This window comes from Bombina bombina, chromosome 5 (assembly GCF_027579735.1).
Source record: "Bombina bombina isolate aBomBom1 chromosome 5, aBomBom1.pri, whole genome shotgun sequence".
In the NCBI taxonomy this organism is placed as follows: Eukaryota; Metazoa; Chordata; class Amphibia; order Anura; family Bombinatoridae; genus Bombina; species Bombina bombina.
Genome location: NC_069503.1, coordinates 937,185,230 through 937,210,282, shown reverse-complemented (window position 1 = coordinate 937,210,282; position 25,053 = coordinate 937,185,230).

Sequence of the window (25,053 nt, the reverse complement as noted above, 5' to 3'; positions counted from 1 at the left end):
AAACTAATGGCTCATTACCACTATTCCCTCTAAGGTGTGTGCACGCACACCTCTTTTCAAGCTAGCGCACAGGTCATTTCACATTTACTTGGTTGAATATTGGTGGTCTGGCTAATAGCGTGGGGACAGAGCACAGCAAAGTCAACTTTTTGGTGGCAGCAGCTGTTCTACTGGATGTCTAACATTCATTTAAAAAATTGTTACCCGTTTGCAAACTGTAATTGTTTATTTGAAATAAATGTTAGGCATTTAGCACTGAGTGACTTTACATAGTTTTACACTCCATTCCCCGCCTATCTCCCCTGTAGATCAGCTCCTAGGACACAGAACTGAGCTATCTAAGATCCTGCATGACCACTGTTTAATTAATAATAAGTTAATTAATTAACCTTGTTCCTGCATCTGAAGGATAATGCAAGCTGATCCTGCCCTAGAAGACACAGATCTGCAGTACGTTTAGGCTTTATCTTTCCTCATTTCATACAGTAATAAAATCAGGGCTGGCTCAACCATGGGACCAAGTGGGTCCAATGTACCCAGGAAGCACTTGACATCAGATCACTCCTGTGCTTTGTCTCCATGGGGGAAGTCACAGGTTCCCAGCAGCATAACCTCATCACGCACAAAGACAAAGCAAGTGAAACAAGTGCATCTCTTGCCTAACTTCCTTCTCACTTATTGTGCATAAGCATTGATTGCATGCAGGTAAACAGGCAGGCTTAGTAAGGTTAGCGGCCAGGCTTAGGGCTAGATTTATTAAGCCCCTATGGCAGCAAGTTCTCTCAAGAACTTGCTCGCCTGGATTTATCAAGCAGCGGTCACCAGACCGCTGCTTCCCTAACATCTACACCACCTCTATTGTGGCGAAATTCAATCTCCTCGGTCGAGTTCGACCGAGGAGATTGACAGCTCCTGCCCGCGCGTGATTGGCTGTGCATGGGCAGGGGGCGGGATTGCACGCGAGCGCAAAATTGCGCCCCTGTACGCCTCAGCATTGATAAATCTAGCCCTTAGTTGTAGTTATGCTAATCAGTAATGTTACTACTGGGGAGGGGGCGTCATTGCATACTCGGACCCAGGCAGCACAATATTTTGAGCCAGCTCTGAATAAAATATATAGCTATTGGTATTTGCCTTTAGTGATGTCAGAAAGTGAAAATTTTCCGTTTGCGAACGGGGAACGCGAACGTCCGCAACTGTTCGCGAACCGGGCGAACCGCCATTGACTTCAATAGGCAAGCGAATTTTAAAACCCACAGGGACTCTTTCTGGCCACAATAGTGATGGAAAAGTTGTTTCAAGGGGACTAACACCTGGACTGTGGCATGCCGGAGGGGGATCCATGGCAAAACTCCCACGTAAAATTACATAGTTGATGCAGAGTCTGGTTTTAATCCATAAAGGGCATAAATCACCTAACATTCCTAAATTGTTTGGAATAACGTGCTTTAAAACATCAGGTATGATGTTGTATCGATCAGGTAGTGTAAGGGTTACGCCTGCTTCACAGTGACAGACCAAACTCCCCGTTTAACGCACCGCAAACAACCGCAAACAGTCCATTTGCACAACCACGAGATAGATAGATTAGATAGATACATAGATACATAGATTCGATAGATAGATCAATAGATGCAATATACATTTGATAGATACGATAGATAGATAGATTTGATAGATAAATAGATAGATTTGATAGATATATAAATTCCCAGACAGAGAATTACAAGACGTGCGGTCTGGGACCCATGGTAAGGTTCCCAGAGGCAGTTGCGGTGCCAGGGGACGTGTATATGGCATGGATTTTAGGAACCGGAAGATGGAAAAAGATGCTTGGTCGGTCCTCCTATTTCAAATTTGGGGCACTGCACGTGCAATCTACTGTGCCACCAGACATGAGTGGTGTGTTAAGTAGTTCTATTCTGATCAGTTTAATACCTGTTACGCCCCCTATCAGGGGACGTGTATATGGCATGGATTTTAGGAACCGGGAGATGGAAAAAGATGCTTGATCGGTCCTCCTCCTACACTGCGCGTGCAATCGTGGCCGGACTTTTAGCCGATGGACATTTGGCCGACGGACATTTGGCCGAAATACAAGTGGCTGTCACAAAACAGTCCGGCCACGAGATAGATAGATTTGATAGATAGATACATAGATTAGATAGATAGATCAATAGATGCAATATACATTTGATAGATACGATAGACAGATAGATAGATAGATAGATAGATTTGATAGATAAATAAAGTTTTGTTTTTTTAAATTTACACTACTGTTACAACAGATATGAGTGGTGGCACTGGGCAAGTGGGCCTGGCATACACGCTGGCAGGCAGGCAACTGCAATTAGATTACACTAGCAGACTGATGTTTCACAGTCAAAAAAGTTTTTTTTTTTAAATTTACACTACTGTTACAACAGATATGAGTGGTGGCACTGGGCAAGTGGGCTTGGCACACACGCTGGCAGGCAGGCAGGCAACTGCAATTAGATTACACAAGCAGACTGATGTTTCACAGTCAAAAAAGTATTTTTTTTTTAATTTACACTACTGTTACACCAGATATGAGTGGTGGCACTGGGCAAGTGGGCACAGTATACGCTGTGAGCCTGGCACACACGCTGGCAGACAGGCAACTGCAATTAGATTACACTAGCAGACTGATGTTTCACAGTCAAAAAAGTTTTTTTTTTAAAATTTAGACTACTGTTACAACAGATATGAGTGGTGGCACTGGGCAAGTGGGCCTGGCATACACGCTGGCAGGCAGGCAACTGCAATTAGATTACACTAGCAGACTGATGTTTCACAGTCAAAAAAGTTTTTTTTTTTAAATTTACACTACTGTTACAACAGATATGAGTGGTGGCACTGGGCAAGTGGGCTTGGCACACACGCTGGCAGGCAGGCAGGCAACTGCAATTAGATTACACAAGCAGACTGATGTTTCACAGTCAAAAAAGTAGTTTTTTTTAAATTTACACTACTGTTACACCAGATATGAGTGGTGGCACTGGGCAAGTGGGCACAGTATACGCTGTGAGCCTGGCACACACGCTGGCAGACAGGCAACTGCAATTAGATTACACTAGCAGACTGATGTTTCACAGTCAAAAAAGTATTTTTTTTTAAATTTACACTACTGTTACACCAGATATGAGTGGTGGCACTGGGCAGGTGATCACAGTATTCGCTGTGAGCCTGGCACACACGCTGGCAGGCAGGCAACTGCAATTAGATTACACAAGCAGACTGATGTTTCACAGTCAAAAAAGATTTTTTTTTTAATTTACACTACTGTTACACTAGATATGAGTGGTGGCACTGGGCAAGTGGTCACAGTATACGCTGTGAGCCTGGCACACACGCTGGCAGGCAGGCAACTACAATTAGATTACACTAGCAGACTGATGTTTCACAGTCAAAAAAGTTTTTTTGTTTTTTTTAAATTTACACTAATGTTTGTTACAACAGATATGAGTGGGGGCACTGGGCAAGTGGGCCTGGCACACACGCTGGCAGGCAGGCAACTGCAATTACATTACACTAGCAGACTGATGTTTCACAGTCAAAAAAGTTTTTTTTTTTTAAATTTACACTACTGTTACACCAGGTATGAGTGGTGGCACTGGGCAAGTGGGCCTGGCACACACGCTAGCAGGCAGGCAACTGCAATTAGGTTACACTAGCAGACTGATGTTTTACAGTCAAAAAAGTTTGTTTTTTTAAATTTACACTACTGTTACAACAGATATGAGTGGTGGCACTGGGCAAGTGGGCCTGGCATACACACTGGCAGGCAGGCAACTGCAATTAGATTACACTATCAGACTGATGTTTCACAGTCAAAAAAGTTTTTTTTTTTTAAATTTACACTACTGTTACACCAGATATGAGTGGTGGCACTGGGCAAGTGGTCACAGTATACGCTGTGAGCCTGGCACACACGCTGGCAGGCAGGCAACTGCAATTAGATTACACTAGCAGACTGATGTTTCACAGTCAAAAAAGTTTTTTTTTTTAATTTACACTACTGTTACAACAGATATGAGTGGTGGCACTGGGCAAGTGGGCCTGGCATACACGCTGGCAGGCAGGCAACTACAATTAGATTACACTAGCAGACTGATGTTTCACAGTCAAAAAAGTTTTTTTTTTAAATTTACACTACTGTTACAACAGATATGAGTGGTGGCACTGGGCAAGTGGGCCTGGCACACACGCAGGCAACTGCAATTAGATTACACTAGCAGACTGATGTTTCACAGTCAAAAAAGTTTTGTTTTTTTAAAAATTTACACTACTGTTACACCAGATATGAGTGGTGGCACAGGGCAAGTGGTCACAGTATATGCTGTAAGCCTGGCACACACGCTGGCAGGCAACTGCAATTAGATTACATTAGCAGACTGATGTTTCACAGTCAAAAAAGTTTTTTTTTTTTAAATTTACACTACTGTTACAACAGATATGAGTGGTGGCACTGGGCAAGTGGGCCTGGCACATACGCTGGCAGGCAGGCAACTACAATTAGATTAAACTAGCAGACTGATGTTTCACAGTCAGAAAAGTTTTTTTTTTTTTTAATTTACACTACTGTTACAACAGATATGAGTGGTGGCACTGAGCAAGTGGGCCTGGCACACACGCTGGCAGGCAGGCAACTGCAATTAGATTACACTAGCAGACTGATGTTTCACAGTCAAAAAAGTTTTTTTTTTAAATTTACACTACTGTTACAACAGATATGAGTGGTGGCACTGGGCAAGTGGGCCTGGCATACAAGCTGGCAGGCAGGCAACTGCAATTAGATTACACTAGCAGACTGATGTTTCACAGTCAAAAAAATTTTTTTTTTTTAATTTAGACTACTGTTACAACAGATATGAGTGGTGGCACTGGGCAAGTGGGCCTGGCACACACGCTGGCAGGCAGGCAACTGCAATTAGATTACACTAGCAGACTGATGTTTCACAGTCAAAAAAGTTTTTTTTTTTAAATTTACACTACTGTTACACCAGATATGAGTGGTGGCACTGGGCAAGTGGGCACAATATACGCTGTGAGCCTGGCACACACTCTGGCAGGCAGGCAGGCAACTGCAATTAGATTACACTAGCAGACTGATGTTTCAGTCAAAAAAGTTTTTTTTTTTTAAATTTACACTACTGTTACACCAGATATGAGTGGTGGCACTGGGCAAGTGGTCACAGTATACGCTGCGAGCCTGGCACACACGCTGGCAGGCAACTGCAATTAGATTACACTAGCAGACTGATGTTTCACAGTCAAAAAGTTTTTTTTTTTAAAATTTACACTACTGTTACAACAGATATGAGTGGTGGCACTGGGCAAGTGGGCCTGGCACACACGCTGGCAGGCAGGCAAATGCAATTAGATTACACAAGCAGACTGATGTTTCACAGTCAAAAAATATTATTTTTTTTTAATTTACACTACTGTTACACCAGATATGAGTGGTGGCACTGGGCAAGCGGTCACAGTATACGCTGTGAGCCTGGCACAAACGCTGGCAGGCAGGCAGGCAACTGCAATTAGATTACACTAGCAGACTGATGTTTCACAGTCAAAAAAGTTTTTTTTTTTAAATTTACACTACTGTTACACCAGATATGAGTGGTGGCACTGGGCAAGTGGGCCTGGCACACACGCTGGCAGGCAGGCAACTGCAATTAGATTACACTAGCAGACTGATGTTTCACAGTCAAAAAAGTTTTTTTTTTTAATTTACACTACTGTTTGTTACAACAGATATGAGTGGTGGCACTGGGCAAGTGGGCCTGGCACACACGCTGGCAGGCAGGCAACTGCAATTAGATTACACTAGCAGACTGATGTTTCACAGTCAAAAAAGTTTTTTTTTTTTAAATTTACACTACTGTTACACCAGATATGAGTGGTGGCACTGGGCAAGTGGGCCTGGCACACACGCTGGTAGGCAGGCAACTGCAATTAGATTACACAAGCAGACTGATGTTTCACAGTCAAAAAAGATTTTTTTTTTTAATTTACACTACTGTTACACTAGATATGAGTGGTGGCACTGGGCAAGTGGTCACAGTATACGCTGTGAGCCTGGCACACACGCTGGCAGGCAGGCAACTACAATTAGATTACACTAGCAGACTGATGTTTCACAGTCAAAAAAGTTTTTTTTTTTTTTAAATTTACACTACTGTTTGTTACAACAGATATGAGTGGTGGCACAGGGCAAGTGGTCACAGTATATGCTGTGAGCCTGGCACACACGCTGGCAGGCAGGCAACTGCAATTAGATTACACTAGCAGACTGATGTTTCACAGTCAAAAAAGTTTTTTATTTTAAATTTACACTACTGTTACAACAGATATGAGTGGTGGCACTGGGCAAGTGGGCCTGGCATACACGCTGGCAGGCAGGCAACTGCAATTAGATTACACTAGCAGACTGATGTTTCACAGTCAAAAAAGTTTTTTTTTTTAAATTTACACTACTGTTACAACAGATATGAGTGGTGGCACTGGGCAAGTGGGCCTGGCACACACGCTGGCAGGCAGGCAACTGCAATTAGATTACACTAGCAGACTGATGTTTCACAGTCAAAAAAGTTTTTTTTTTAAAATTTACACTACTGTTACACCAGATATGAGTGGTGGCACTGGGCAAGTGGGCACAATATACGCTGTGAGCCTGGCACACACGCTGGCAGGCAGGCAACTGCAATTAGATTACACTAGCAGACTGATGTTTCAGTCAAAAAAGTATTTTTTTTTAAATTTACACTACTGTTACACCAGATATGAGTGGTGGCACTGGGCAAGTGGTCACAGTATACGCTGCGAGCCTGGCACACACGCTGGCAGGCAACTGCAATTAGATTACACTAGCAGACTGATGTTTCACAGTCAAAAAGTTTTTTTTTTTTAATTTACACTACAGTTACAACAGATATGAGTGGTGGCACTGGGCAAGTGGGCCTGGCACACATGCTGGCAGGCAGGCAAATGCAATTAGATTACACTAGCAGACTGATGTTTCACAGTCAAAAAATATATATTTTTTTAAATGTACACTACTGTTACACCAGATATGAGTGGTGGCACTGGGCAAGTGGTCACATTATACGCTGTGAGCCTGGCACACACGCTGGCAGGCAGGCAGGCAACTGCAATTAGATTACACTAGCAGACTGATGTTTCACAGTCAAAAAAGTTTTTTTTTTAAATTTACACTACTGTTACACCAGATATGAGTGGTGGCACTGGGCAAGTGGGCCTGGCACACACGCTGGCAGGCAGGCAACTGCAATTAGATTACACTAGCAGACTGATGTTTCACAGTCAAGAAAGTTTTTTTTTTTTAAATTTACACTACTGTTACACCAGATATGAGTGGTGGCACTGGGCAAGTGAGCCTGGCACACACGTTGGCAGGCAGGCAACTGCAATTAGATTACACAAGCAGACTGATGTTTCACAGTCAAAAAATATTTTTTTTTTAATTTACACTACTGTTACACTAGATATGAGTGGTGGCACTGGGCAAGTGGTCACAGTATACGCTGTGAGCCTGGCACACACGCTGGCAGGCAGGCAACTACAATTAGATTACACTAGCAGACTGATGTTTCACAGTCAAAAAAGATTTTTTTTTTTTAAATTTACACTACTGTTTGTTACAACAGATATGAGTGGGGGCACTGGGCAAGTGGGCCTGGCACACGCTGGCAGGCAGGCAACTGCAATTACATTACACTAGCAGACTGATGTTTCACAGTCAAAAAAGTTTTTTTTTTTTAATTTACACTACTGTTACACCAGGTATGAGTGGTGGCACTGGGCAAGTGGGCCTGGCACACACGCTAGCAGGCAGGCAACTGCAATTAGATTACACTAGCAGACTGATGTTTTACAGTCAAAAAAGTTTTTTTTTTTTAAATTTACACTACTGTTACAACAGATATGAGTGGTGGCACTGGGCAAGTGGGCCTGGCATACACGCTGGCAGGCAGGCAACTGCAATTAGATTACACTATCAGACTGATGTTTCACAGTCGAAAAAGTTTTTTTTTTTAAATTTACACTACTGTTACACCAGATATGAGTGGTGGCACTGGGCAAGTGGTCACAGTATACGCTGTGAGCCTGGCACACACGCTGGCAGGCAGGCAACTGCAATTAGATTACACTAGCAGACTGATGTTTCACAGTCAAAAAAGTTTTTTTTTTTTAATTTACACTACTGTTACAACAGATATGAGTGGTGGCACTGGGCAAGTGGGCCTGGCATACACGCTGGCAGGCAGGCAACTGCAATTAGATTACACTAGCAGACTGATGTTTCACAGTCAAAAAAGTTTTTTTTTTAAATTTACACTACTGTTACAACAGATATGAGTGGTGGCACTGGGCAAGTGGGCCTGGCACACACGCAGGCAACTGCAATTAGATTACACTAGCAGACTGATGTTTCACAGTCAAAAAAGTTTTGTTTTTTTAAAAATTTACACTACTGTTACACCAGATATGAGTGGTGGCACAGGGCAAGTGGTCACAGTATATGCTGTGAGCCTGGCACACACGCTGTCAGGCAGGCAACTGCAATTAGATTACATTAGCAGACTGATGTTTCACAGTCAAAAAAGTTTTTTTTTTAAATTTACACTACTGTTACAACAGATATGAGTGGTGGCACTGGGCAAGTGGGCCTGGCACATACGCTGGCAGGCAGGCAACTGCAATTAGATTAAACTAGCAGACTGATGTTTCACAGTCAGAAAAGTTTTTTTTTTTTAATTTACACTACTGTTACAACAGATATGAGTGGTGGCACTGAGCAAGTGGGCCTGGCACACACGCTGGCAGGCAGGCAACTGCAATTAGATTACACTAGCAGACTGATGTTTCACAGTCAAAAAAGTTTTTTTTTTAAATTTACACTACTGTTACAACAGATATGAGTGGTGGCACTGGGCAAGTGGGCCTGGCACACACGCTGGCAGGCAGGCAACTGCAATTAGATTACACTAGCAGACTGATGTTTCACAGTCAAAAAAGTTTTTTTTTTTAAATTTACACTACTGTTACAACAGATATGAGTGGTGGCACTGGGCAAGTGGGCCTGGCATACACGCTGGCAGGCAACTGCAATTAGATTACACTAGCAGACTGATGTTTCAGTCAAAAAAGTTTTTTTTTTTTAAATTTACACTACTGTTACACCAGATATGAGTGGTGGCACTGGGCAAGTGGGCACAATATATGCTGTGAGCCTGGCACACACGCTGGCAGGCAGGCAACTGCAATTAGATTACACTAGCAGACTGATGTTTCAGTCAAAAAAGTTTTTTTTTTTTTTTTAAATTTACACTACTGTTACACCAGATATGAGTGGTGGCACTGGGCAAGTGGTCACAGTATACGCTGCGAGCCTGGCACACACGCTGGCAGGCAACTGCAATTAGATTACACTAGCAGACTGATGTTTCACAGTCAAAAAGTTTTTTTTTTTTAAATTTACACTACTGTTACAACAGATATGAGTGGTGGCACTGGGCAAGTGGGCCTGGCACACACGCTGGCAGGCAGGCAAATGCAATTAGATTACACAAGCAGACTGATGTTTCACAGTCAAAAAATATTATTTTTTTTTAATTTACACTACTGTTACACCAGATATGAGTGGTGGCACTGGGCAAGTGGTCACAGTATACGCTGTGAGCCTGGCACACACGCTGGCAGGCAGGCAACTGCAATTAGATTACACTAGCAGACTGATGTTTCACAGTCAAAAAAGTTTTTTTTTTAAATTTACACTACTGTTACACCAGATATGAGTGGTGGCACTGGGCAAGTGGGCCTGGCACACATGCTGGCAGGCAGGCAACTGCAATTAGATTACACTAGCAGACTGATGTTTCACAGTCAAAAAAGTTTTTTTTTTTAATTTACACTACTGTTTGTTACAACAGATATGAGTGGTGGCACTGGGCAAGTGGGCCTGGCACACACGCTGGCAGGCAGGCAACTGCAATTAGATTACACTAGCAGACTGATGTTTCACAGTCAAAAAAGTTTTTTTTTTTTTAAATTTACACTACTGTTACACCAGATATGAGTGGTGGCACTGGGCAAGTGGGCCTGGCACACACGCTGGTAGGCAGGCAACTGCAATTAGATTACACAAGCAGACTGATGTTTCACAGTCAAAAAAGATTTTTTTTTTAAATTTACACTACTGTTACACTAGATATGAGTGGTGGCACTGGGCAAGTGGTCACAGTATACGCTGTGAGCCTGGCACACACGCTGGCAGGCAGGCAACTACAATTAGATTACACTAGCAGACTGATGTTTCACAGTCAAAAAAGTTTTTTTTTTTTAAATTTACACTACTGTTTGTTACAACAGATATGAGTGGTGGCACAGGGCAAGTGGTCACAGTATATGCTGTGAGCCTGGCACACACGCTGGCAGGCAACTGCAATTAGATTACATTAGCAGACTGATGTTTCACAGTCAAAAAAGTTTTTTTTTTTTTTAAATTTACACTACTGTTACAACAGATATGAGTGGTGGCACTGGGCAAGTGGGCCTGGCACATACGCTGGCAGGCAGGCAACTGCAATTAGATTAAACTAGTAGACTGATGTTTCACAGTCAAAAAAGTTGTTTTTTTTTAAATTTACACTACTGTTACAACAGATATGAGTGGTGGCACTGGGCAAGTGGGCCTGGCACACACGCTGGCAGGCAGGCAACTGCAATTAGATTACACTAGCAGACTGATGTTTCACAGTCAAAAAAGTTTTTTTTTTTAAATTTACACTACTGTTACAACAGATATGAGTGGTGGCACTGGGCAAGTGGGCCTGGCATACACGCTGGCAGGCAGGCAACTGCAATTAGATTACACTAGCAGACTGATGTTTCACAGTCAAAAAAGTTTTTTTTTTTAATTTACACTACTGTTACAACAGATATGAGTGGTGGCACTGGGCAAGTGGGCCTGGCACACACGCTGGCAGGCAGGCAACTGCAATTAGATTACACTAGCAGACTGATGTTTCACAGTCAAAAAAGTTTTTTTTTTTAAATTTACACTACTGTTACACAAGATATGAGTGGTGGCACTGGGCAAGTGGGCACAATATACGCTGTGAGCCTGGCACACACGCTGGCAGGCAACTGCAATTAGATTACACTAGCAGACTGATGTTTCAGTCAAAAAAGTTTTTTTTTTTAAATTTACACTACTGTTACACCAGATATGAGTGGTGGCACTGGGCAAGTGGTCACAGTATACGCTGCGAGCCTGGCACACACGCTGGCAGGCAACTGCAATTAGATTACACTAGCAGACTGATGTTTCACAGTCAAAAAGTTTTTTTTTTTTAAATTTACACTACTGTTACAACAGATATGAGTGGTGGCACTGGGCAAGTGGGCCTGGCACACATGCTGGCAGGCAGGCAAATGCAATTAGATTACACTAGCAGACTGATGTTTCACAGTCAAAAAATATATATTTTTTTAAATTTACACTACTGTTACACCAGATATGAGTGGTGGCACTGGGCAAGTGGTCACATTATACGCTGTGAGCCTGGCACACACACTGGCAGACAGGCAACTGCAATTAGATTACACTAGCAGACTGATGTTTCACAGTCAAAAAAGTTTTTTTTTTAAATTTACACTACTGTTACACCAGATATGAGTGGTGGCACTGGGCAAGTGGGCCTGGCACACACGCTGGCAGGCAGGCAACTGCAATTAGATTACACTAGCAGACTGATGTTTCACAGTCAAAAATTTTTTTTTTTTTAAATTTACACTACTGTTACACCAGATATGAGTGGTGGCACTGGGCAAGTGGGCCTGGCACACTCGCTGGCAGGCAGGCAACTGCAATTAGATTACACTAGCAGACTGATGTTTCACAGTCAAAAAAGTTTTTTTTTTTTAAATTTACACTACTGTTACAACAGATATGAGTGGTGGCACTGGGCAAGTGGGCACAGTATACGCTGTGAGCCTGACACACACGCTGGCAGGCAGGCAACTGCAATTAGATTACACAGGGGAAAAAAAAAAAAAAAAAACAGACTGATATTCTAGCCCTAAAAAGGGCTTTTTGGGGTGCTGTCCTTACAGCAGAGATCAGATGAGTCCTTCAGGACTGTAGTGGACACTGAATACACTAGCCTAGCTATCAATTTCCCTATTAAATCAGCAGCAGCTACACTGTCCCTCCTCTCACTAAGAAAGCAGGTTCCCGAATGAATCTAAAATGGCTGCTGTCCAGGAGCTGGGAGGGAGGGTCTGCTGCTGATTCGCTGGAATGTGTCTGCAGACTGTGAGATACAGGGTCAAAGTTTACTCAATGATAACGAATAGGGGGCGGATCGAACATCGCATGTGTTCGCCCGCCGTTGCGAACGCGAACAAGCTATGTTCGCCGGGAACTATTCGCCGGCGAACAATTCGAGACATCACTATTTGCCTCCATACTTGTGACTTTATATAAGTAGGAGAGATGAATGATGAAAGGACAGAGTGCCAATGCCACTAATATATCTGATTACGCTGCAGTATTTAGAACTAGTTGGAGACATGTAACTGATATTTATTAATAAAGCTTTAATATGTTTTAACTAACATTTTTCTCTTGTAATGTACACAGAGGAACTGTTAGTATGTGGGGAAAGCTAAAAGTTCTGTTCGTGCAAGGTATCATACAACTGCTATGAATTGCAAAGAAATAAAACATTTACTATTTGTACTATTTAAAGTTGTCGGTTTCTTGTAAAATTATTGTATTTGAAGTCCATTATTTTGCTGAGCGTTATTTTTGCCTGTCTCAGGTGAGGTGCATTAAATGTTCACATATGTAAGACTTTGTCTTTGCCTGAAGTCAGTATATCTAAATCTTAGCTTGGTATTTGTCATTTGCTTCTGCAAACAATTTCTACCTCTTCCATTTTTTTGCTCCTTTTTGTGATTTTGAGTGACTTATCTTTGTTTAGAAAAGTATGTGTCTTGTTCAAAGTTTCTCAATATGTCTATACTGTGAATAGGAAAAAAATAAGCCAGTGTGGCATTTCTTCTAAAACAAGACGTTGAGGTCAATTTATCAATTGCCGGGCGGACATGATTTGCTGTCGGCATTTAACATTGCACAAGCATTTCTTGTGAAATGCTTGTGCAATGCCGCCCCCTGCTTCACAGCCAATCGGCCGCTAGCAGGGGGTGTCAATCATCCTGATCATATCAAGTTTTACGACCGCTGCTTCTTAACTTTAGTTTCCGTCGAGCCGGAAACTTCGGGCGTAGAAAGCAGCATCCGCTACTTGTTAAATCTACCCCTTTGTGTGTGTTTCTCTCTGGGAACTATTTACTTCTTAATTGATTAATTGACTCATCATTGCTAGAGATTTTTAAAATCTGTGTATAACAGAGCAGGTAAAAAAGTGTCACACTGTATATGTAAAGTTTTGAAGGTGTTTAATTTAACGCCTTACTTCCTAAACATTGATTAAATAAAAACAGGAAATTGATCAATTTACAAGAACAATTAAGGGTATTCATTTAAAGGCCACAATCTTAGAATATAGTGGATTATTGTTCACCTTTTTTTTAAATGGGGAGGGGGTAGCTTGGATTAGTTTTCTTTCATAGGACCAATGAACAGAATTGTAAAAGTATTCTTAAAGGGACAGGAAATAGTGGCAACGGTGTTAGTATAAGCAAATATCAACCCCTTCATAATATAGTATGCTGAAATAATAGTAGATATATAATCTATTCAGTATTCATTATATACCAGTTAGTATCACTGGTGAAGTGTAGGAGAAGGGGGGTGCTGACTGTCTGATAGATATATAGGTACAAAAAAGAGAGAGAGAAGTTTGACAGTACCCAGCACTCACAAAACACTATATAGTAACAGTATGCATTGAAAACCGGATTGTGTCCAGAACTGGTTATTAAAACGTAACTTTTACTAATGATAGAATAAAATAAAAAAGGTTGGTAAATAGTACCAAATGTATAACATAAATATGTGAGACATACATTTAAAACTTAGATTAAGAAACAGATCAGGACTGTGTGTGTGAGACTTCAAAAACAGAATTACTTCCCTGGGTAATAGTTCAAATACACCGTAACCCTCAGGGCTCAGAGAATACACGGATTGCTCTAAAGCTAATCTAAAAAGGGGATTGACCCCAACAACATTACCTAATCTGAGCAATACTGGTACCTACAGCAGGAGAGGAAACGGTTTATAAATGACTGATTAAGGAAGGCAATTGCCACATCAATATAAGCTTAGAAAAGTCCCAGGTAAACACAAATTAGCAAGTCTCATGCACACAGACAAGGCCTGATGTACATTTCGCCGCTAGCACGGCTTTCTCAGAGGCTAACCAGAGTCAGGGCCCCAACCCGGTATTTGTATCGTCATTGACCAATAGAAATTGGTTCTAAGCACACACCTCTAGATGCAGCCTATCACAAGAGGCTTAATGTAATTGGTTAAAGATTCATCACATGATCGTATCAAGCAGGTGTCAGGATAGTAACCTGTTGAAACAATTTTGTGATATAAGGTATTAGATATTTGCTACATTGTTTTTGGAGAGGATATGTCACAGTACACACAGTACATAAGCATGTGGAGTCGCTATATAGATGATTTGTTTATCATCTGGACAGGCAGCATAAATAAATTCAAAGAATTCATATCAATTTTAAATACTAATGATCTAAATTTAAGATTGACCTATAATACAAGCGAGTCCGAAGTTGAATTCTTGGATGTCATGATCTATAAAGATGAGAGAAATATGCTGAAAACTGATCTATTTAGAAAAAAGACAGCAACAAATTCTTTGCTACAATATGACAGCTGTCATACTACACAAACTAAAAGAGCAATTCCTACTGGGGAATTCCTCAGAATCCGGAGGAATTGTACAGATGATGTTGTTTTCATGAAAAGAGCGAAAGAGCTCAAATTTCGTCTGAAGGAGAGAGGTTACACAAGAAAAATTATAAGATTGGCATTCCAACGTGCCAAAAGAACCTCAAGAGACTCCTTACTCATACCTAAAAAGAAAAACACAAAACTTGATGATACTGTAAGATTTGTTACAACCTACAACTCAGAACATCAGCACATTCATGAGATACTTAATAAACATGTTAACATCTTGAAATCAGATCCAGTTTTGGCTAATTGTATAGGCCAAAGAATTAACACCAGCTGGCGCAGAGCACCAACAATAGGGAACAAACTGGTACAGAGTCATTTTATTAGGAAAAAACCAAGTACCAAAAGATTATGTGGAACTTATGCTTGTGGCTCATGTAGCTTCTGCGAATATATACATGATGAAAGAGAATTTTCTACACGTGCTGGAACCAAACGGATGCTTGGTTTCGCTAATTGTAGGACCAAAAATGTGGTCTACTGTTTACTGTGTGAATGTGGTTTGAGATATGTGGGTATTACGACCAGAGAACTACGCACCAGAATAGGTGAACATATCAATAGCATTAAAAATTGCATTACTGATATAGGTAAAAATAAAACACTCACTCCGGTAGCAAGACATTACCTAAAGAAACATGGTCCTAGACCACGACTAAAAGTCTCTGTATTACAGGTTATAAAACCAGGCATAAGAGGAGGAGATATAGAACAAATGCTGCTCCAATCTGAATGCCGCTGGATTTTTTGGCTTAATACCCTTACACCCAATGGGATTAACGAACAGGATTGATTTGCGGCATTCCTGTAAATGAACAATAGGTGACTTTTTATGTGCATATAGATCAATAATCCATGACAGAAGGAACAGTAACACTACTGTAATAACCAATATAGGGATAAACTACCATACTGGCACGAATGATAGTCCTATACTTGTAGCAGATGACGTTAACTATAACCACTGTAATAAGAGATACACTTTAGCATATTTCATCTTATGATTGCATAACGATACTCTGCTTTTATAAATAAGAATAGTGTGTTCAATTTAAGTCAATTGGTGGATTAGTGTTGACATTATTCTCTTATTATCGTTTGTTGAAAAACGCAATTAAATTTGGTTAATCCACTAATGGGCAGGATTTGCACTATAGTGATAATATTGGCTGAAACATTGCAAACAATGTCCCCCCTTTTTTGGTTTGCTATTTGAAATGTGATACGCATTACGTGAAATTATTCATAAATCTTACATACAGATTTTTGATATCAAGCTATTTTATGCACTTAATCTACTAGGGACACACAATAAGATTTCGTTTTAATAGAGTCAATACAGTATACTTATTCGTGTTAACATTACTCTTTGCTCTGACAGATATGAAGAGTGTGTCTGATTTAAGTCAATTTGTGAATGAGTTTTGACATCATTCTCTCATGATCGTTTTTTGAAAAACGCAATTAAAATTTAAACTTTCTATCAATATACACGGAGAGGCATAAGAAACAATACTCTTTGCTTTTATAAATAAGAATAGTATGTTCAATTTAAGTCAATTGGTGGATTAGTGTTGACATTATTCTTTTATTATCGTTTGTTGAAAAACGCAATTAAATTTGGTCAATCCACTAATGGGCAGGATCTGCACTATAGTGATAATATTGGCTGAAATATTGCAAACAATGTCCCCCCCTTTTTTGATTCGCTATTCGAAATGTGATATGCATTACGTGATATTATTCATAAATCTTACATATAGATTTTTAATATCAAGCTATTTTATGCACTTAATCTATTAGGGACACACAAGAAGACTCCGTCTCAATAGAGTCAATATACTTATTCGTGTTAACATTACTCTTTGCTCTGACAGATAAGAAGAGTGTGTCTTATTTAAGTCAATTTGTGAATGATTTTTGACATCATTCTCTCATGATCGTTTTTTGAAAAACGCAATTAAAACTTAAATAAATTTAAATTTTCTATCAATATACATGGAGAGGTTTTATTTATTTATTTTTTCTACATCAATAGAGTATTCACCTTCGTGTGATATAGGAAGGATGTTGACATCATTCTCTTATGATCTTTTTTTGAAAAACGCAATCAAATTTTCTATCAACATACATGGAGAGGATTTATGCATGGTTGCTGTCATCTTTCAATGCTCCTGACACCTATTCTTTATTTTGAAACAATGTAGCAAATATCTAATACCTTATATCACAAAATTGTTTCAACATGTTACTATCCTGACACCTGCTTGATACGATCATGTGATGAATCTTTAACCAATTACATTAAGCCTCTTGTGATAGGCTGCATCTAGAGGTGTGTGCTTAGAACCAATTTCTATTGGTCAATGACGATACAAATACCGGGTTGGGGGCCCTGACTCTGGTTAGCCTCTGAGAAAGCCGTGCTAGCAGCGAAATGTACATCAGGCCTTGTCTGTGTGCATGAGACTTGCTAATTTGTGTTTACCTGGGACTTTTCTAAGCTTATATTGATGTGGCAATTGCCTTCCTTAATCAGTCATTTATAAACCGTTTCCTCTCCTGCTCTAGGTACCAGTATTGCTCAGATTAGGTAATGTTGTTGGGGTCAATCCCCTTTTTAGATTAGCTTTAGAGCAATCCGTGTATCCTCTGAGCCCTGAGGGTTACGGTGTATTTGAACTATTACCCAGGGAAGTAATTCTGTTTTTGAAGTCTCACACACACAGTCCTGATCTGTTTCTTAATCTAAGTTTTAAATGTATGTCTCACATATTTGTTATACATTTGGTACTATTTACCAACCTTTTTTATTTTATTCTATCATTAGTAAAAGTTACATTTTAATAACCAGTTCTGGACACAATCCGGTTTTCAATGCATACTGTTACTATATAGTGTTTTGTGAGTGCTGGGTACTGTCAAACTTCTCTCTCTTTTTTGTACCTTCTTAAAGGGACATAAAGGAGCAATTATTTTCTAATGCAGTGTAGGATTTTATTATTACATTATTGCCTGCCTATACCAATGTGTTTAACCACCACTAAAATGTTAGACACATAGTTAAAGTCAGCTTCAGAGCAGCTATGTATTGCCAATCCTGAGCTTAGTACGACTAGTGATTGGCAGCTTTGCCCACATGCAGTCCCTGTTTGGCTCACTGGCTGCACTGAGAGGGATCCTGATTGCCCGTGAAGCCCAGGTGGCCAGTCACCTGGAGGCTGTTAAGATCCAGCTTGCTCTATTAGCACTTATCCATAGTGCTTTATTCATTGTGAGTACCCTTTTTGGATTTTTTATTCTGATCAATATATGTTTTGAAACTTTCTACACCATGAGGCGCCATTCTTCTTTCAATTCCAGATAGCCCTTTGCCAGACCAACCAGCATGAGGAGGAGCTGACTTGTGGTGTTTATATTTACACAGCATACATCTGTTGGACTTTTAAGGCTTTTTGTTACAAATTTTTGTTTCTCCAACATAGGTGTGTCCGGTCCACGGCGTCATCCTTACTTGTGGGATATTCTCTTCCCCAACAGGAAATGGCAAAGAGCCCAGCAAAGCTGGTCACATGATCCCTCCTAGGCTCCGCCTACCCCAGTCATTCTCTTTGCCGTTGTACAGACAGCATGGCATGCAGCTGCATGTGTGTGGAGCTCTGATACATAGAAAAGTCTTTCTGAAGGCATCATTTGGTATCGTATCCCCCTTTGGGCTTGGTTGGGTCTCAGCAAAGCAGATTCCAGGGACTGTAAAGGGGTTAAATATAAAAACGGCTCCGGTTCCGTTATTTTAAGGGTTAAAGCTTCCAAATTTGGTGTGCAATACTTTTAAGGCTTTAAGACACTGTGGTGAAATTTTGGTGAATTTTGAACAATTCCTTCATATTTTTTCGCAATTGCAGTAATAAAGTGTGTTTAGTTTAAAATTTAAAGTGACAGTAACGGTTTTATTTTAAAACGTTTTTTGTGCTTTGTTATCAAGTTTATGCCTGTTTAACATGTCTGAACTACCAGATAGATTGTGTTCTGACTGTGGGGAAACCAAGGTTCCTTCTCATTTAACTATATGTATTTTATGTCATAAAAAAATTTAGTAAAAATGATGCCCAAGATGATTCCTCAAGTGAGGGGAGTAAGCATGGTACTGCATCATCCCCTCCTTCGTCTACACCAGTCTTGCCCATACAGGAGGCCCCTAGTACATCTAGTGCGCCAATACTCCTTACTATGCAACATTTAACGGCTGTAATGGATAATTCTATCAAAAACATTTTAGCCAATATGCCCACTTATCAGCGAAAGCGCGACTGCTCTGTTTTAGAAAATTCTGTAGAGCATGAGAACGCTGATGATATGGTTTCTGAAGGGCCCCTACACCAGTCTGAGGGGGCCAGGGAGGTTTTGTCTGAGGGAGAAATTTCAGATTCAGGAAACATTTCTCAACAAGCTGAACCTGATGTGATTACTTTTAAATTTAAGTTGGAACATCTCCGCGCTCTGCTTAAGGAGGTGTTATCCAATTTGGATGATTGTGATTATCTGGTCATTCCAGAACCACTATGTAAAATGGAAAAGTTCTTAGAGGCCCCGGGGCCCCCCGAAGCTTTTCCTATATCCAAGCGGGTGGCGTACATTGTTAGTAAAGAATGGGACAGGCCCGGTATACCTTTAGTACCTCCCCCCATATTTAAAAAATTTGTTTTCCTATAGTCGACCCCAGAAAGGACTGATGGCAGACAGTCCCCAAGGTCGAGGGGGCGGTTTCTACTCTACACAAGCGCGCCACTATACCCATAGAAGATAGTTGTGCTTTCCAAGATCCTATGGATAAAAAATTAGAAGGTCTGCTAAAAAAGATGTTTGTTCAGCAAGGTTCCCTTCTACAACCAATTGCATGCATTGTCCCTGTCACTGCAGCCGCGTGTTTCTAGTTTGATGAGCTAGGAAAGGCGATTATTAGTAATTCTTCTTCTTATGAGGAGATTATGGACAGAATTCGTGCTCTTAAATTGGCTAATTCTTTCACCCTAGACGCCACCTTGCAATTGGCTAGGTTAGCGGCGAAAAAATTCTGGGTTTGCTATTGTGGCGCAGAGCGCTTTGGTTAAAATCTTGGGCAGTGGATGCGTCTTCCAAGAACAAATTGCTTGACATTCCTTTCAAGGGGAAAACACTCTTTGGCCCTGACTTGAAAGAGATTATCTCTGATATCACTGGGGGCAAGGGCCACGCCCTTCCTCAGGATAGGTCTTTTCAAGACCAAAAATAAACCTAAGTTTCGTCCCTTTCGCAGAAACGGATCAGCCCCAAGGGCTACGTCCTCTAAGCAGGAAGGTAATACTTCTCAAACCAATCCAGCCTGGAGACCTATGCAAGGCTGGAACAAAGGAAAGCAGGCCAGGAAACCTGCCACTGCTACCAAGACAGCATGAAATGCGGGCCCCCGATCCGGGACCGGATCTGGTGGGGGGCAGACTCTCTCTCTTCGCTCAGGCTTGGGCAAGAGATGTTCTGGATCCTTGGGCGCTAGAAATAGTCTCCCAAGGTTATTCTCTGGAGTTCAAGGGGCTTCCTCCAAGGGGGAGGTTCCACAGGTCTCAGTTGTCTTCAGACCACATAAGAAGACAGGCATTCTTACATTGGGTAGAAGACCTGCTAAAAATGGGAGTGATTCATCCTGTTCCATTAGGAGAACAAGGGATGGGGTTCTACTCCAATCTGTTCATAGTTCCCAAAAAAGAGGGAACGTTCAGACCAATCTTCGATCTCAAGATCTTGAACAAGTTTCTCAAGGTTCCATCGTTCAAGATGGAAACCATTCGAACACTTCTTCCTTCCATCCAGGAAGGTCAATTCATGACCAAGGTGGATTTCAAGGATGCGTATCTACATATTCCTATCCACAAGGAACATCATCGGTTCCTAAGGTTTGCATTCCTGGACAAGCATTTCCAGTTCGTGGCGTTTTCTTTCGGATTAGCCACTGCTCCTAGGATTTTCTCATAGGTACTAGGGTCCCTTCTGGCGGTGCTAAGACCAAGGGGCATTGCTGTAGTACCTTACTTGGACGACATTCTGATTCGAGCGTCGTCCCTTCCTCAAGTAAAGGCTCACACGGACATTGTCCTGGCCTTTCTCAGATCTCACGGATGGAAAGTGAACGTGGAAAAGAGTTCTCTATCTCCGTCAACGAGGGTTCCCTTCTTGGGAACTATAATAGACTCCTTAGAAATGAGGATTTTTCTGACAGAAGCCAGAAAAACAAAACTTCTAGACTCTTGTCGGATACTTCATTCCGTTCCTCTTCCTTCCATAGCGCAGTGCATGGAAGTGATAGGTTTGATGGTAGCGGCAATGGACATAGTTCCTTTTGTGCGCATTCATCTAAGACCATTACAACTGTTCATGCTCAGTCAGTGGAATGGGGACTATTCAGACTTGTCTCCGAAGATACAAGTAAATCAGAGGACCAGAGACTCATTCCGTTGGTGGCTGTCCCTGGACAACCTGTCACAAGGGATGACCTTCCGCAGACCAGAGTGGGTCATTGTCACGACCGACGCCAGTCTGATGGGCTGGGGCGCGGTCTGGGGATCCCTGAAAGCTCAGGGTCTTTGGTCTCGGGTAGAATCTCTTCTACCGATAAATATTCTGGAACTGAGAGCGATATTCAATGCTCTCAAAGCTTGGCCTCAGCTAGCGAGGGCCAAGTTCATACATCAACCATCAGGGGGGAACAAGGAGTTCCCTAGCGATGGAAGAAGTGACCAAAATCATTCTATGGGCGGAGTCTCACTCCTGCCACCTGTCTGCTATCCACATCCCAGGAGTGGAAAATTGGGAAGCGGATTTTCTGAGTCGTCAGACATTGCATCCGGAGGAGTGGGAACTCCATCCGGAAATCTTTGCCCAAGTCACTCAACCGTGGGGCATTCCAGACATGGATCTGATGGCCTCTCGTCAGAACTTCAGAGTTCCTTACTACGGGTACAGATCCAGGGATCCCAAGGCGGCTCTAGTGGATGCACTAGTAGCACCTTGGACCTTCAAACTAGCTTATGTGTTCCCGCCGTTTCCTCTCATCCCCAGGCTGGTAGCCAGGATCAATCAGGAGAGGGCGTCGGTGATTTTGATAGCTCCTGCGTGGCCACGCAGGACTTGGTATGCAGATCTGGTGAATATGTCATCGGCTCCACCATGGAAGCTACCTTTGAGACGAGACCTTCTTGTTCTAGGTCCGTTCGACCCACTCCAGCTGACTGCTTGGAGATTGAACGCTTGATCTTATCAAAGCGAGGGTTCTCAGATTCTGTTATTAATACTCTTGTTCAGGCCTGAAAGCCTGTAACCAGAAAAATTACCACATAATTTGGTATATCTGTTGGTGTGAATCTGCAGGATTCCCTTGGGACAAGGTTAAGATTCCTAAGAGTCTATCCTTCCTTCGAGAAGGATTGGAAAAAGGATTATCTGCAAGTTCCTTGATGGGACAGATTTCTGCCTTGTCTGTGTTACTTCACAAAAAGCTGGCAGCTGTGCCAGATGTTCTAGCCTTTGTTCAGGCTCTGGTTAGAATCAAGCCTGTTTACAAAATTTTGACTCCTCCTTGGAGTCTCAACCTAGTTCTTTCAGTTCTTCAGGGGGTTCCGTTTGAACCCTTACATTCCGTTGATATTAAGTTATTATCTTGGAAAGTTTTGTTTCTGGTTGCAATTTCTTCTGCTAGAAGAGTTTCAGAATTATCTGCTCTGCAGTGTTCTTCTCCTTATCTGGTGTTCCATGCAGATAAGGTGGTTTTGCGTACTAAACCTGGTTTTCTTCCAAAAGTTGTTTCTAACAAAAACATTAACCAGGAGATAGTTGTGCCTTCTTTGTGTCCTAATCCAGTTTCAAAGAAGGAACGTTTGTTGCACAACTTGGATGTAGTTCGTGCTCTCAAATTTTACTTAGCAGCTACTAAGGATTTCAGACAAACTTCGTCTTTGTTTGTTGTTTATTCTGGTAAACGGAGAGGTCAAAAAAGCAACTTCTACCTCTCTCTCCTTCTGGATTAAAAGCATTATCCGATTGGCTTATGAGACTGCCGGACGGCAGCCTCCTGAAAGAATCACAGCTCACTCCACTAGGGCTGTGGCTTCCACATGGGCCTTCAAGAACGAGGCTTCTGTTGATCAGATATGTAAGGCAGCGACTTGGTCTTCACTGCACACTTTTTCTAAATTTTACAAATTTGATACTTTTGCTTCTTCTGAGGCTATTTTTGGGAGAAAGGTTTTGCAAGCCGTGGTGCCTTCCATTTAGGTGACCTGATTTGCTCCCTCCCTTCATCCGTGTCCTAAAGCTTTGGTATTGGTTCCCACAAGTAAGGATGACGCCGTGGACCGGACACACCTATGTTGGAGAAAACAGAATTTATGTTTACCTGATAAATTACTTTCTCCAACGGTGTGTCCGGTCCACGGCCCGCCCTGGTTTTTTTAATCAGGTCTGATAATTTATTTTCTTTAACTACAGTCACCACGGTAACATATGGTTTCTCCTATGCAAATATTCCTCCTTAACGTCGGTCGAATGACTGGGGTAGGCGGAGCCTAGGAGGGATCATGTGACCAGCTTTGCTGGGCTCTTTGCCATTTCCTGTTGGGGAAGAGAATATCCCACAAGTAAGGATGACGCCGTGGACCGGACACACCGTTGGAGAAAGTAATTTATCAGGTAAACATAAATTCTGTTTTTTTATCGTTTTCACAACTTTTAGTTAATTTTATATATTGTGATTGGTTTTATGTCCGGTAATAGGCCAAGAAATAGGCCTGTCTAGTGTAATAGCACCTAAGATTTGTTTTCAAACAAGATTTTATGGTTTACAGCGCCCCCTTAAGACACATATGATCTTTACTATAAAATAAATTTGTATCCTACACTAAGTACCATGGATATATACCATATAAATATAGAGACAGCAGAGTCATCCCAGGTAGCGGCATCTCCATGATCTGATCAGGTATGAGAGATGATCCTCCCCCAAATTCCACCCCCCCTGTGGGACCCATGCTGGTACTTATTGCATGATACACATTTATTTTACACCCTGCTGCAAACAGTACTTACTGCTTTAACGTGTTTGCACATTACTGGACCTGTCACACATTAGCCGTGTGGGATTCTGGGACTTGTAGTTTTTAGCCATGTGGCCTAGAAAGGAACCAAGGTGTGACTTGTAGTAGTAAGTGGCTGCCGGGGGGGGGGGTAAAATGGGTGTCTCAGGGCTATAAATCAAGGCGCCAGGGCCTAATTTGAAGGTGCCAGCGGCACCCTGATTTGTCGAGCTGTGGACTAATATATGGGTAGGTCCTTTGTGGGTCTCTTTCTATATCTGTGCAATAATAATCACTGTACCATATCAGACAAATTTTATTACTTAAGAACTGGTTTATGTCTAATTAAAATATATTACTATATTTAAAGGGAGATGGTATTCAAAATGTTCGCATCATGTATATAAAAGTGCAGCTGTTAAACATGTTGTTGTTTTTTTTGCGTACATAATAAACAATTGACTTGTGTATTTAATTCAATAGGAAATAAATGTGTATTACAAATTGTGTGACCCCCTCCCTTTTATTCCACAACACAGCATTAATGTAAAAAACATAGACAGTCAAAAAAGAGGAAATGCAGGATTGTGCACAATTTAGCCCTGCTTAATTGGCTGATGGGGCAACCCCATGGAAAACTTTGGTTTTATTCTTCAAATCTTTATTCTATTTTAGATGGTGTAGAGACCATTTTTGAGTATCATGTCCCTTTACATAGAGTACATATGTCTCTATGAATTGTCCTAACAGTTGCTGAACAAGTGAAAAATCCTGTGTGTCTCATCATTTAAAAATGTTGGACATTCATATATTTATCTTATCAACATTTGAAGAGGTTTTCTAAATGAGAGATAATAGAAATAATAATAAAGTGCATTTTGTAGCAACTATATTGAAGCATACTAAAGTCTTTGGGCCAGATTACAAGTGGTGTGCTAATGATAGCAC